The 11617-nt window shown below is 43.4% G+C and overlaps 1 protein-coding gene across 3 annotated transcripts in view; it reads left to right on the top strand.

Moving 5' to 3' along the window:
* The first annotated feature begins 4574 nt into the window (after positions 1-4574).
* Positions 4575-11617, top strand: part of rerg (RAS-like, estrogen-regulated, growth inhibitor) — a 50023-nt gene continuing 42980 nt past the window's right edge. The window contains exon 1 of one of the 3 annotated variants that reach the window (XM_005733099.1): positions 4575-4801. The gene's annotated coding sequence lies outside the window, so the exon portion shown is untranslated. Of the gene's footprint in view, positions 5075-11617 lie in introns of all 3 variants that reach the window. The other 2 variants (XM_005733101.2, XM_005733100.2) reach the window with 2 other exon arrangements.

The following is an 11617-nucleotide window of genomic DNA, read 5'->3' as shown; positions in this document are numbered from 1 at the left end:
TCTGTTCGGCTTTTTTACATTCTGTCAGAAATTATATCTAAGAGACAAGTTAACAGTAGCAGCCTCTCTCTCAGTGCCATGAAGTCAGAAAAAACTAAGGAAGACAAGACACATCCTCTTTCTGACGTGCACAGTTGTCAAAAGTGTGCAGCCTTAAGAGCAGCACCCTCTCAGTGTCTTCATTTCCGAAAAAAAGTTTCGCTTTGTACCCCTGCGGTGAACAGGAAGTAGTTCAGCGTTGTATTCTTATAGCAATAATGATTTCTTGGTTTTCGCTGCATATGTGTTTGTGAGTAGCCAGAAATAGTTACAACTATACCCGGTCTCCCCTGTTTCTGGCATTTGTTGCTTTCGAGCTCTTTTAAAGTAGTGGATGCAAAATGTAATGCAAACTATTTACATGTCTCTGCTGTTAAATAGTACAGCTGTTTTCTCAGCAATACAATTAATACTTGCATGGTATGGTCTCAAACACAAAGAGTGAAATGATACAATTAACCCCATAGTCTGGGTTAGTTGTATGTCCTGTAACACAATGAAATAATCATTTTTATTCAAAACCTTAATGCACGCACACACACACAGCTTCAGTGATCCCTTGCTCTCCTATGTAGCAGCAGGGAATCACCACTCAGAGGAAGAAAATGTAGTTGTGCACCAGCATCTTCATTAGTACAGGTGTGGGGGTTTCAAAACATATTTATAGGACTTTGTTTCTGAGTGAAACAAGTGGTAAATGGCTCCACTGCAGGGGAGCCATTTCAGTGACACCGGGCCTGGAGGGAGAGGTGTGTGTGTGTGTGTGTGTGTGTGTGTGTGTGTGTGTGTGGAGTCGGCCGGAAAGCTGCTCCGCAGTGGTGGTGAAAGATGGTGTGAGGACAAATCTCTGTTCACAAATCTCAAACATGAAAAGTGTTAAGTGTCGTGACTATGGTTACAATATAAAATCATAATTAATGATAAACAGAATGCCATAAACAGCCCGTTCACTCAAAAATACAGAGAATATTTGAACATGCAAACAATTTTTAAAAAAAAGGTTTAAGTAAGGCGTAAGTGCTTCTGTAATGCACGGCTGGGTTGTTGATGAACAGTGGCATGTGACTCGTGGTCTAGTTGACCACAAGTGCAGCGTCGTCACATTTCCTGATCCAACAGACTCAAGTGAATCAGTTCTCCATTTGTGTCCAGCATTATGAGAACTGTCCTCTCTCTTGTTAAAAAGAATATTTTCACAATGGTATATATTTATGCCCCTGAAGTCTTTTTTTCTGTATGTATGAATATCCAGGAACAAAAAAGAGGCACAATTACAGTAGTTCCCTTTCCCTCAACACAGAGTAAGATGAAGTTTAAGTTTTAAATCAATAAAAAAACATTAGCTGAAAACTAGATTTCGACACTAAAGCTGATTTCCGGAAGCTAATAACAACCCTCTTTAATTGTGACACAATATAAAATAATCTCCACCAAGGTGTTCTCAATAAATGCTGCCATACAGTGTGTTTGGGTCCCATAAATATGCATCACATACTTCTCCTTTAGTCCTCTCCAGTTTTTCTGAAACCTCTAAAAGGACCCTTACTGGATTCAGTCGCCTTGGTCGGGAGTCAGACCCCCAACCTGAAGTTGCAAAGGCGTGTAGTGTTGTGCTGCCAGACACTCATGGAGTGCAGTTAGTTTCTTTAGCCAGTAGGCATGAATCGTGCCAGGGTCTGGTGATGTCCAGGCTTGCTCCAACTCAAGCCTTGGAATGGATGCTGTTCTCATATTGTTCCGACACAAACCTTGTTAATCTAGATGATGTCTGAGCTGATATAGCTTCAGTTTTGTCTCTCTTGCTCATATCCCAGGAGTAGCATGTGGGACCTAGGCTGGAAAGTGTACTGGATACACATGCCCTGGCGCATTATCTTTGCCGTTCCCAGGACTACGCTCTTCTGGACAGAGATCTCTGATATCACTCCTGGGATCTGCTGGAGCCACTGGCTCAATTTGGGGGTAGCTGCCCCGATGCTGCAGTTATCACACTAGTACTGTTGCCTTCACCCTCCACATCTTCTCAAGCTCCCCCCTCAGCCCTTGATATTTCTCGGGCTTCTAGAGTTCCCTTTTGCTGATGTTGCTTTCACTGGGTATAGCTGGGTGAAAACTTTAGGGGGATTTAGATAAAGGGGAGAGAGTAATTGAAAACGTATTTATTTAGCTATTTATTTATAAGTAAATAAGGTGGAAAAACACTAAACACTCACTCAGAATATGATACATGCCATCCAAAGCCCCCAACACACATCTGCGTCATCCACGCATCTATTCCAGTAGAAGAAGCAGGAAGGGCCCAGATGGGTTTCCCATAGCTAAGGGGTGAGAGTCCCAGAGGACCAGAGGTAGTCGACCCCGCTAGAGGCTGGCTGCCCTGGTCCGAGAACAGGGTCAAAGGGCCACAGGTGCCCAAGAACCACCCGGCAGAGCCCCTCCCATCAAGGAGGTCCTAGCCACCCCAAGCAACCAAGGGAGTGGGTCAGTGACCACACCAGAACATCCAGCTCCCCCCCGAAACCAGCAGCAAACTGGGACGGTGCCCCAAAAACTGCCTGTAGCCCCTCATCCCGGGCAGGGTGTGTGAAACAGGTGTAGGGATTCCCCTTTATAAACTCAGAACCTTTGTTATCACTTGTGGCCACCAGAGGCCGCTGTCCTCCCTAGGAGGGAGCTCATACAGGACTAGCTGAAGTAGCATTTTATGAAAGCAGACAGACATAATGTATCACACAAGAAAGTTTTTTTCTGTTTTTACAATGACGACCCAAACTAATAGTAAAACAGTGCTTTGGTTGTTGCAAATTAAGAGTTTTAACAAGCAGCAGCACACTGAGTCAACCCTCTGTGGGTCAATAACATCCACAGCAAAGTGAGGATAATTTCATTGCTTTCTTAATGTTCTGCTGTGGATCAAAGTGTCTGTTGGACTGATGTTAGCTAACATGCGGCTGGTGTCACGGCTGTTCAGGCAGGACTTAAATGCGGGACTCAGAGCTGTGCATGTAAAGGGAGGTTTATTTACAACAACACCAAGTGAAATATATACACATATGTACACATTTAAGGGCCTTGAGGTGACTTTTGTTGTGATTTGGTGCTATATAAATAAAATTGAATTGAATTGAATTACAGTGATGAAGGGACACGGGCCCCAGGAAATCTAGGGGAAGGTCCAGGGCAGGGGTCCACGTCCACAGTCCTCTTCACACTGTCTGTGACTCACTCGTACTCAATCCACTCCCACGCTGAAACTCACTGACACTCATCCAAGCAGGGTCCACATGAAACAGGCAGGGATCCTGAGGATCGTTAGGAAAAATCAGGAATCACTATGAGACTCGGAGATTCACAAAGAGAGCTGGGACTACACTAACGAAGGTAAGCACAACAACCCAGCAATGAACAACAGTCCGCCGTGGCTTTAAGTAGTGGCAGAGCAATCATGCAGCAGGTGAGTGATGATGAGCAGTCGTGGAGATTGAGGCAGGGACCAGGAGGAGGAAAGAAGAGGGAGAGAAAACATCCAAAACAAACGGAGCTCTAGAGAGGACCGGAGGATCAGGACACCTGGTGTGGTCTTCTGCTGCTGTAGCCCATTTACTTTGTGTTGTGCACTTAGAGCTGCTCTTCTGCACACCTTGATGGTAACAAATGGTTCCTGTTGCCTCACTATTGGCTCAAAGCAGTCTGACCATTCTCCACTGACCTTTGGCATCAGGAAGATATTTTCCCCCAGGAAAATACAGCTCACTGGATATCTCAACTTCTTTATACCATTTTCTGTAAACCACAGAGATCATTGTTCTGGAAAATCCAAGCAGAATCAGCCTGTCTGGCATCAACAGCCACGACACATTCTATCATCTTTCTTCACCATCGTGATGCTCAGTTTGACCTGAACAGGCACACATAATAAACTGGCTGCTGGATGTATGCAGCGTGACTCTACTGGACTATACAGTTTTGGTGCCATGTTCTCAGACTGTATATATTTTCTTTGTCTGCTTTCTGCTGCATATAGTTTCACGAGTATCATTTTGCTTTTCTCAGTTTAATGATTTATATTGTCTAAAGTTTTAAATAACTCCACATTTTTGTCTAAGGAGCTTGGAAAGAAAAGCATCTGGACTGTTTTAAGTTGCTTGAAACTGGCTGAACCTTCACAGACAAACTCCCCACTTTGTTTTTGTGTCTGAACACGTTTTAGTCCACTGTACATTTCTGTGGTGCTCTTTTTAAAGTCAGCCAGGGTTTAATAAAAGTGAAAAAGTGTCTGTGTTTACATGTCATAGCACATTTAAGTTGTGCGTGTCATTTGCCTAAATGCCGCCAAAACACTGGAAAAAATCTAACATAGACGGTTTGGAAGAATATCGTTTAACGTTTTGAGATCTTTGAAATCTTTAGGGGGTTTGGCGAAATGAGAGAGGAACTGGAAAATAGTGGAATTTCCCTTTAGAATCTCGAAGCCTGTGTTATCGCTCCCCGCCACCAGAGGCCGCTGTCCCCCTCGTTGTGCTCATGCAGCGGCACGCAGCATCAGCCCGGTCAGAGGCAGCAGAGTGTCGGGAACTCCAGCAGCTCCTCTCTATATATTTCCACTGAGGCTCTGTTTTTGGGATTCATTCATCCCCGTCAGAGCTGCTGCTCGGTCCGCCCGGACAGGATCTCCTCTTCCATCCACCCGTCCATCCACCTATCCGTGTTCACCTCCCCCTCTGCCCAGAGGTGCGCAGCGTCCGCATCTGCACCTCAGAAGGTCAGACACATTATTTTCGATCATCGGACCTGTCAACTTTTTTCTTTCTTGTTTTCCTCTCTTTCCCCCCCATTTCTGTCCTCTTGATTTCATCACCGGGGGAATTACTACTGAATTCAGCGGTCACCGGTGAGTCGCCCTGCCGGTGTTTTCTCGTGAGGCGAAATCCCCGCAATATACAGGCGTGGAAGCGATCAGACTTGTGGTCAGGCCAAGAGGTCTGATATATTAGCAGCTGAGGGAATCCTTTTAAGGAAGCTCGTGTTTCCTGAGGTGAGGTTGAGTCTCATGGGGGGAAAGTCTATCCTAAGTGTTGCTGGGATTGCTTTAAATTAACCTTAACCATATCTTAATGTAATTTAGTCTGTGGTCTTAATGACGTGTTGCAAGTTGGAAAAGTCTTGCAAGTCAGTTATTTAGGAAATTTAAATGGAGCAATGAAAGAGAAAGCCAGAATCCAGTCTTGTAATACAACCAAAAGAGTTCAGTCTTTATGAATATGCAGTTTCGTGTTACTCTGCTGCTTGATCTCCCTTCTCCTTCTCCATTCGCATTCATGGGCAGCCCCGAGTACTGCAGAACAGGCCAAATCTTTATGGGATTTAGGGTCCTGTCGCCCAGCACTGGTGCCTGCCAAACTGGGCAGAAGAAGAGGGGCAAGGAAATGCTGAGTGGCTTTGATATACTGCTTATGCACTGAATTTCAATCAATTCAATCTGGACTGAAGGCCAGATAAGAATAATAATTAATTAATAAATAGTAATAATAATAATAATGAAAAATAAAATGCATGTACTCATTATATTTAAAACAGAGATAAATGTTGCTATATTGTGTTTATAATAGCTTAAATAAGTGTATAATAGTCCTTTTTGTAAACAGAGCTGTGAAGCACTACAGTCTCTGCCTTCTGATGAAGCTTTGTAACTGGTGCACTTACTAAAAAACACAAGTACAACTGACATACTCTCAGTTTTTGCTACTTAATATCCCTTGAACTGAACTTCCAAGTAGATTATGATTACATAAACACGTGTTAACCTATAAGAAAAAAATCACCGCAACTAGTTACAATGCACTTTAATGTTAACACTAATTCATAGATAATAGCAACATATCATTAACATATAAATTAGTATGATGTCCAGAATGGGGCCATTCTGCATGGTATCGAGTTCAATGTTAAAGTTGCTCCTAAGGAAATCTCAGAGTACACACTGACTTATTTGTTAACAGGTCAAATGAGGCCAAACCTATTTACTTTAACTTGAATGAAATTTATTAGAAGAGTTGTGAAGAGTTCTGCTTTTATACTGAGCCACTCCTTCTTCTATTTATGTATCAGGATGATGATCATGTGACAGATACCCGTCACCCCTGGTTGGTGTTCCAGTGTCACCATATGGTAGAAATTTTTGGAATTTTTTTGTATAATATTAAAGCCTGGTCTGGATCGTTACTGAAAATCTAGCGTCTTTTTTCGGCTTTTACTTAACTAAAAATATAATTTAAACGTTTTCTTAGAGTCAGGGCATTGCAGAAGTATTTTCCCCACTAGTTTCCCTCCAGAGGCTGCGCACCATTTCACTGTATATTCTGATGACAGGCCTGCGGTTTGCCGTCTTTCTATAGCCTGTGGTGCAGCAGGTCTCCTCCCTTGGTTTGGAGCACTGAGGTCTGTAATCTCAGTCAACCACAGCACCACCACCCAGATTCATTTCTCAGGGTAAAAATTACAAAAAGGCCAGCTGGGCACACAGTGGAAAAAAATATATACACGTGCCCAGTTTGACAGTCTGGATGAAGTCCCTGCAGAGCAGAGGTCCACGTGTCGAAATAAGCACACTGCTGCATCCTGGACAGAGGGCATCGAGTCCATCAATCATCAGTCTTTGTATTTCTATGTTAAAGTTTTTGCCTCTCCTGAAAGTAAACAAGAACAGCTTCACAGAAACACTTTGACAGCACTGGCTATGTAGCCAATTATGGAAAAGTTTATTAAGACACAGTCTGATGAGGATCACAGGATTTGCTTTCTAATCTTGTAGTCATTTCTAATCACATGCTGTAGTTAGTGCTGACTGTGTTTAACCTTTGCCGTACACAGCGAGTTTGTCTTTCGCCTCTTTTATGTTGATTTGTTAAGAATGTTCTAATTAACGTTGAAACTCAATTTAAAGGAATGTTGTAGAAAATACAGAAATTCACTTATTTAGTCTCCTGATGGGAGTTAGCTGAGATCGCTCATTTGTACCTATGAAGTCTGGACACCCTTAGCTTAGCTTAGCTTAGCTTAAAAACAGTCTGGTGCTGTGAATTCCTAAAGCATTGCCATTACCATGTGTTGCTCAAAAACTGTCTGAGAATGAAGTCATCCCACCCAGCCAAAAAAAGCAAAGAAAAAAGACCCTTTTCTGTAATAAACTAGATGTATAAAATGGACGTAGTTCCTGTGATGCGTCAACGGTAGCATTTTGGCTAGTTAAGACTAGTAGTGTTGCTAGTTAAGACCAGCAGTCCCCAACCTCTTTTGCACCACGGGTCAGTTTAATGTTAGACAATATTTTCACAGACCGGTCTTTAAGGTGTTACGGAGCCCCGCAGGGGACATGGGAGAAAAAAAAAAAATTAAGACGGACTTTTGCAAGATTTCGCAAAACAAACTCGGGATCTCGCAAAAGTTTTAGCCGCATTCTTCGGAGGCCGCCAGCTCGAAGCCGACCGGGAGATCGAGGCACGATGTGCCGGGAAAGCGGTGTTCCTCCCGGCTGTAGTAGGTCTCGACCTCCCGTTAGCTTCGAGATGGTGGGTGTCAGATCTCCGAAAACGTCGGAGCACTTTTGCAAATTTGTGATGTCTTGTAAACCGAGCAGGTATCTGATGTTTACACAACTACATTCACACCTCAAAATATCTTAAAAGTGTATTTTGTGACGAAGAAAGAGTAATATTACAACTAAGTAGCTGCCGCCAATGTTGGAATGTTGCGAGATCTTGCAAAACTTTTGCGAGATCCCGAGTTTGTTTTGCGAGATCTCACAAAAGTCCGTCTTAATTTTTTTTTCTTCCATGTCCCCTGCGGGGCTCCGTAAGGTGTCGCAGATAAATACAACAAAATAAAATGATACGACCAAGACAAAAACTGTGGTATTTTGTAAATATAAGAATAAACACGAATTCACTGTGTAATTGTGTAACTATTAGCAGTGTCCTCCTAAAATCTGGGAAAAGACCCAGGGAAACCGAGTTAACGATATATACCCTGAAAATCATAAATTTCGCACCCGAGCCTCAACTCTTGTGGCCTGGTACCAAACCACTCACGGACCCGCCTGATGGGTTGGGGACTGCTGGTTAAGACTAGCAACACCAGCAGAAATGCATTCATAAGCCGTATATATGCGACAAACAGACACGCATGTCTGCTAACAGTACAGAACTTTATTGCTCAAGTATGTGTACACACACAATTGGGCTCAGGTTACTTCTTTGCTCTCAATGTACACTGCACAATAGGCAACAGACAATACAGACAATAGCAACATGGCACAAATAATAACACACTGGAAGCCTGGCAGATATAATGAACTGCCGGGGACATTTCTGCCCAGCCAGGTTTGGGTAGCACAGGGTGGCTGATCTGGAAATCTGTGTACGACCGTGGTCAAGAATTCCAGATGGTGGAGGGAAGGCCTGGCAGGCGCTCACTGGCTGTAGCTGCCTGTTAGTCAAAGTAAACACATCCGTAACTCTTGTATTCAGATGGATGAATTTCCCACAGAGGGCAAATACCTTAAGGAACTGAATTTTTGGCACTTCTAGTTGAACCAAAGATCATTTTTATTAACTTTAGAAAGAGTTGGGCCAACAGTTTTCACTAGTCTTTACAGCATGCTAGTTAAGCTAGACTACAGTCATGGTAAAGACTCACTTGTTGAAGTAAATCCGGAGATCTTTCTTTCCCTCTTCTTTTTTTTCCCCATCTCCAGATTCAAGCAGTGATTTGTTATCCAACAACAGTATCAGACTTCAGCTAGCCAGGTTTTTATCTTTTTATTTTTTTTAAAAAGAGCAGAAGAAAAAGAGGAGGCTCCATGTTTACAAGAGACAACATGCAAATGCACCTTTGTTAGCACTGGACGAGTGCAGTGCTAAGGTCAGCCAAGCTAGTCACAGCTTGTCTTATCTCTGTACCGCATGCAGGTGAGATGAAGTTGATAGTGATTACCACGTTTGACACATAAAGGTGGCAAACACACAGGCCGTGGTCTTTCAGAATGTGAGAAAAATTTCTCTTTAAAATGCATCCCTGCTTTACTTGTAGTGCTTATCCTGGCTCATAGCTGGGGTTTTTTTTCCTTTCTCTGGCTGATCCTATGTTTCTTTGACCTTGGATCCATGCTGAAACAACATATCATTTGTTTTTGTCTTGGCAGCCACTGGAATTTGTTCTCTGTCAGAAAAAAGCTCTACATGCGTTGAGTAAAATAGAGAGACACCTCAGCTTCACTAAAGCAGATCATCCTGTGACTTCATTGCATGACTGAGGTGTGTGCGTGTGCGTGTACGTGTACATGTATGTGTTTGGATGAAGGATGGAGCAGGTGTGGAGGCCATAAAAGGCAAAACAGGAAGACGAATGGCCGAGTCGATAGGGAGACACGTCTCTGTGCTTCTCTTCTTCCTCTCAGTGGTGATTCCCTGCTGCTGCGTGGGAGAGCAAGGGATCACTGCAGCAGTGTGTGTGTGTGTGTGTGTGTGTGTGTGTGTGTGTGTGTGTGTGTGTGTGTTTGTGTGGTTACAGCAATGTGTGCGAGATGGGAAACAGAGGGAGAGCAAACACGAGCATAAAAGTGAGAAACAAGGCAGAAAAAAAAGTGCTGTAGCAGCCATACATATTCCCTTCATGTCCTGTTTACATTCGACTGAAGACTTTTCCTTTAGCATCTACTGTCAGTGTAAACACTGTGCGTGGAGCTAAAAAAGAAGCTTTTATCTCCCTTTAGAGTGTGGTTGTTATGGACGTTACTAATTCTTATAGCTAGCATTTGATGGAGTGAATAAGCATTTTAGAAGACAGAGGGTGTGTTTTACAGAAGTAGCAGCAGGTCTGGTGCACAGCTAACTCCAGTATCAGTAGATACTCGTGTCCCCTCAAGCAAACTGTCCAGACTTTTATAATGCAGGTGTTAGATAGACACCAATAACAAAACAGATTAGATAGCTCAGATTAGATTAGTGAATGTCCGTCTCTCTATGTTAGCTCTTTCAAAGATTGGCGACCTGTCCACAGTGTACCCTACCTCTCACCCTGGAAGCGTTGGAATGACCGAAATATAATATCCCAGAGGTGTTCTGTTGAATTTGGGTCAGAAAGACTTGGGGGTTAGTCAGTGGTGTCACTTCCTTTACCCTCTAGGACAGGGGGGACAACTCCAGGCCTCAAGGGCCGGTGTCCTGCAGGTTTTAATTATTACCCTTGATCAACACACCTGAATCAAATATTAGTTCATTACCAGGCCTCTGGAGAACTTCAAGACATGCTGAAGAGGTCATTTAGCAATTTGAATCAGCTGTATCTGATTAACCCCCAAGGAGGCCATTTACGTGAAAAGGGAAGGACCATCTCTGAATCGAGGAGGGGCCTAAGGGTACATCTTTCGCATCTTACAATGCTGTGATTGCAGCCATTCCCCAACTCTCTGTGAATGGGACTCCTGGTCATTGATCAGTGGTTGTTGATCAATGGTCATGAGAATTTGCATAATTAAGATTAAAGGACTGACCTCCCAGCCCATTGTTCCTTCAGTGGGCTGGTTTCGGTCATTATGCAAATGTCCTGTTTATAAGATTGGGGAAACCTGCAGTCAGCTGAGACTGAAGACGTCACCTGGATGATGACGAAACGTTTCTCCCACAAAACGCTACGTCCAGATGAACAGAATCAACTTTTGGAGATTTACTTACCTGGATGATTGAGAATGCATCAAGATGAATCAGCTGTACTGGATCAAGGACACATCTAAAACCTGCAGGACCCCGGCACTCGAGGCCTGGAGTTGCCTACCTCTGCTCTAGGAACACGAAGCTGGGCATTGTTGCGCACCACGAGGAATCCAGGACCCACTGCACCAGCATGGGCTCTGACAACGGGTCCAAGAGTTTTATTCTGATAACTAATGGCAGCCATTGCGCTGCAGGGTGTGGTTGCACAGCATGTAGAGGTTTGTGAGTCTCTCCATGGGAAAAATGTCTGTGTTTGAGTGGTATATTATGGTACACAGCAAACTAAGGAAGCAAGGAGTCTGTAAACAGACAGCAGTTGTTTTTGGTTGTTAGTATCATTTCATATCTGATGGCTCCATATCATAGTGTTTACCTAATATGCAAAAGATCCCTGCTGCGAGATCAGGATGGGACTGTAAAAAGTCTCCCAACTTAAATATGTGGAACTATGTAAAACCCTGTGAGCAACAGAGTAGCCAAAATAAGTTTCTAGTGTTATTTCATATCTGATATTCTACAGAGCTTGTTTAACAGGTGGGATCTAAGTGCCGTTTGATTGTGATTACACTGATAAGCGTACGTGCTGTCAGTTTCACAAAAAAAACCTCGGTTAGATCGCTCGTCTTCAATGCCATGTTTTTGCTTCTTACCGCGTTGGATAGACAGAGGGGAGAGACTGTGGTTCCACCATTTACTATACATAGGACGACCACGTTATCAACATAGATGGCAAAACAGATGGATGTTGCTACAGTGGTGTCACCCACTGGTTTGTCAAGTCCCGTTTGAAAGCCTTGATGTGAGTGCTG

The sequence above is a fragment of the Pundamilia nyererei genome, unplaced genomic scaffold (assembly GCF_000239375.1).
Source record: "Pundamilia nyererei isolate P.nyererei 1_Seehausen unplaced genomic scaffold, PunNye1.0 scaffold00050, whole genome shotgun sequence".
NCBI lineage: Eukaryota > Metazoa > Chordata > Actinopteri > Cichliformes > Cichlidae > Pundamilia > Pundamilia nyererei.
The sequence above is the reverse complement of the archived record's forward strand: the minus strand, read 5'-3'. Positions and strand labels throughout refer to the sequence as shown.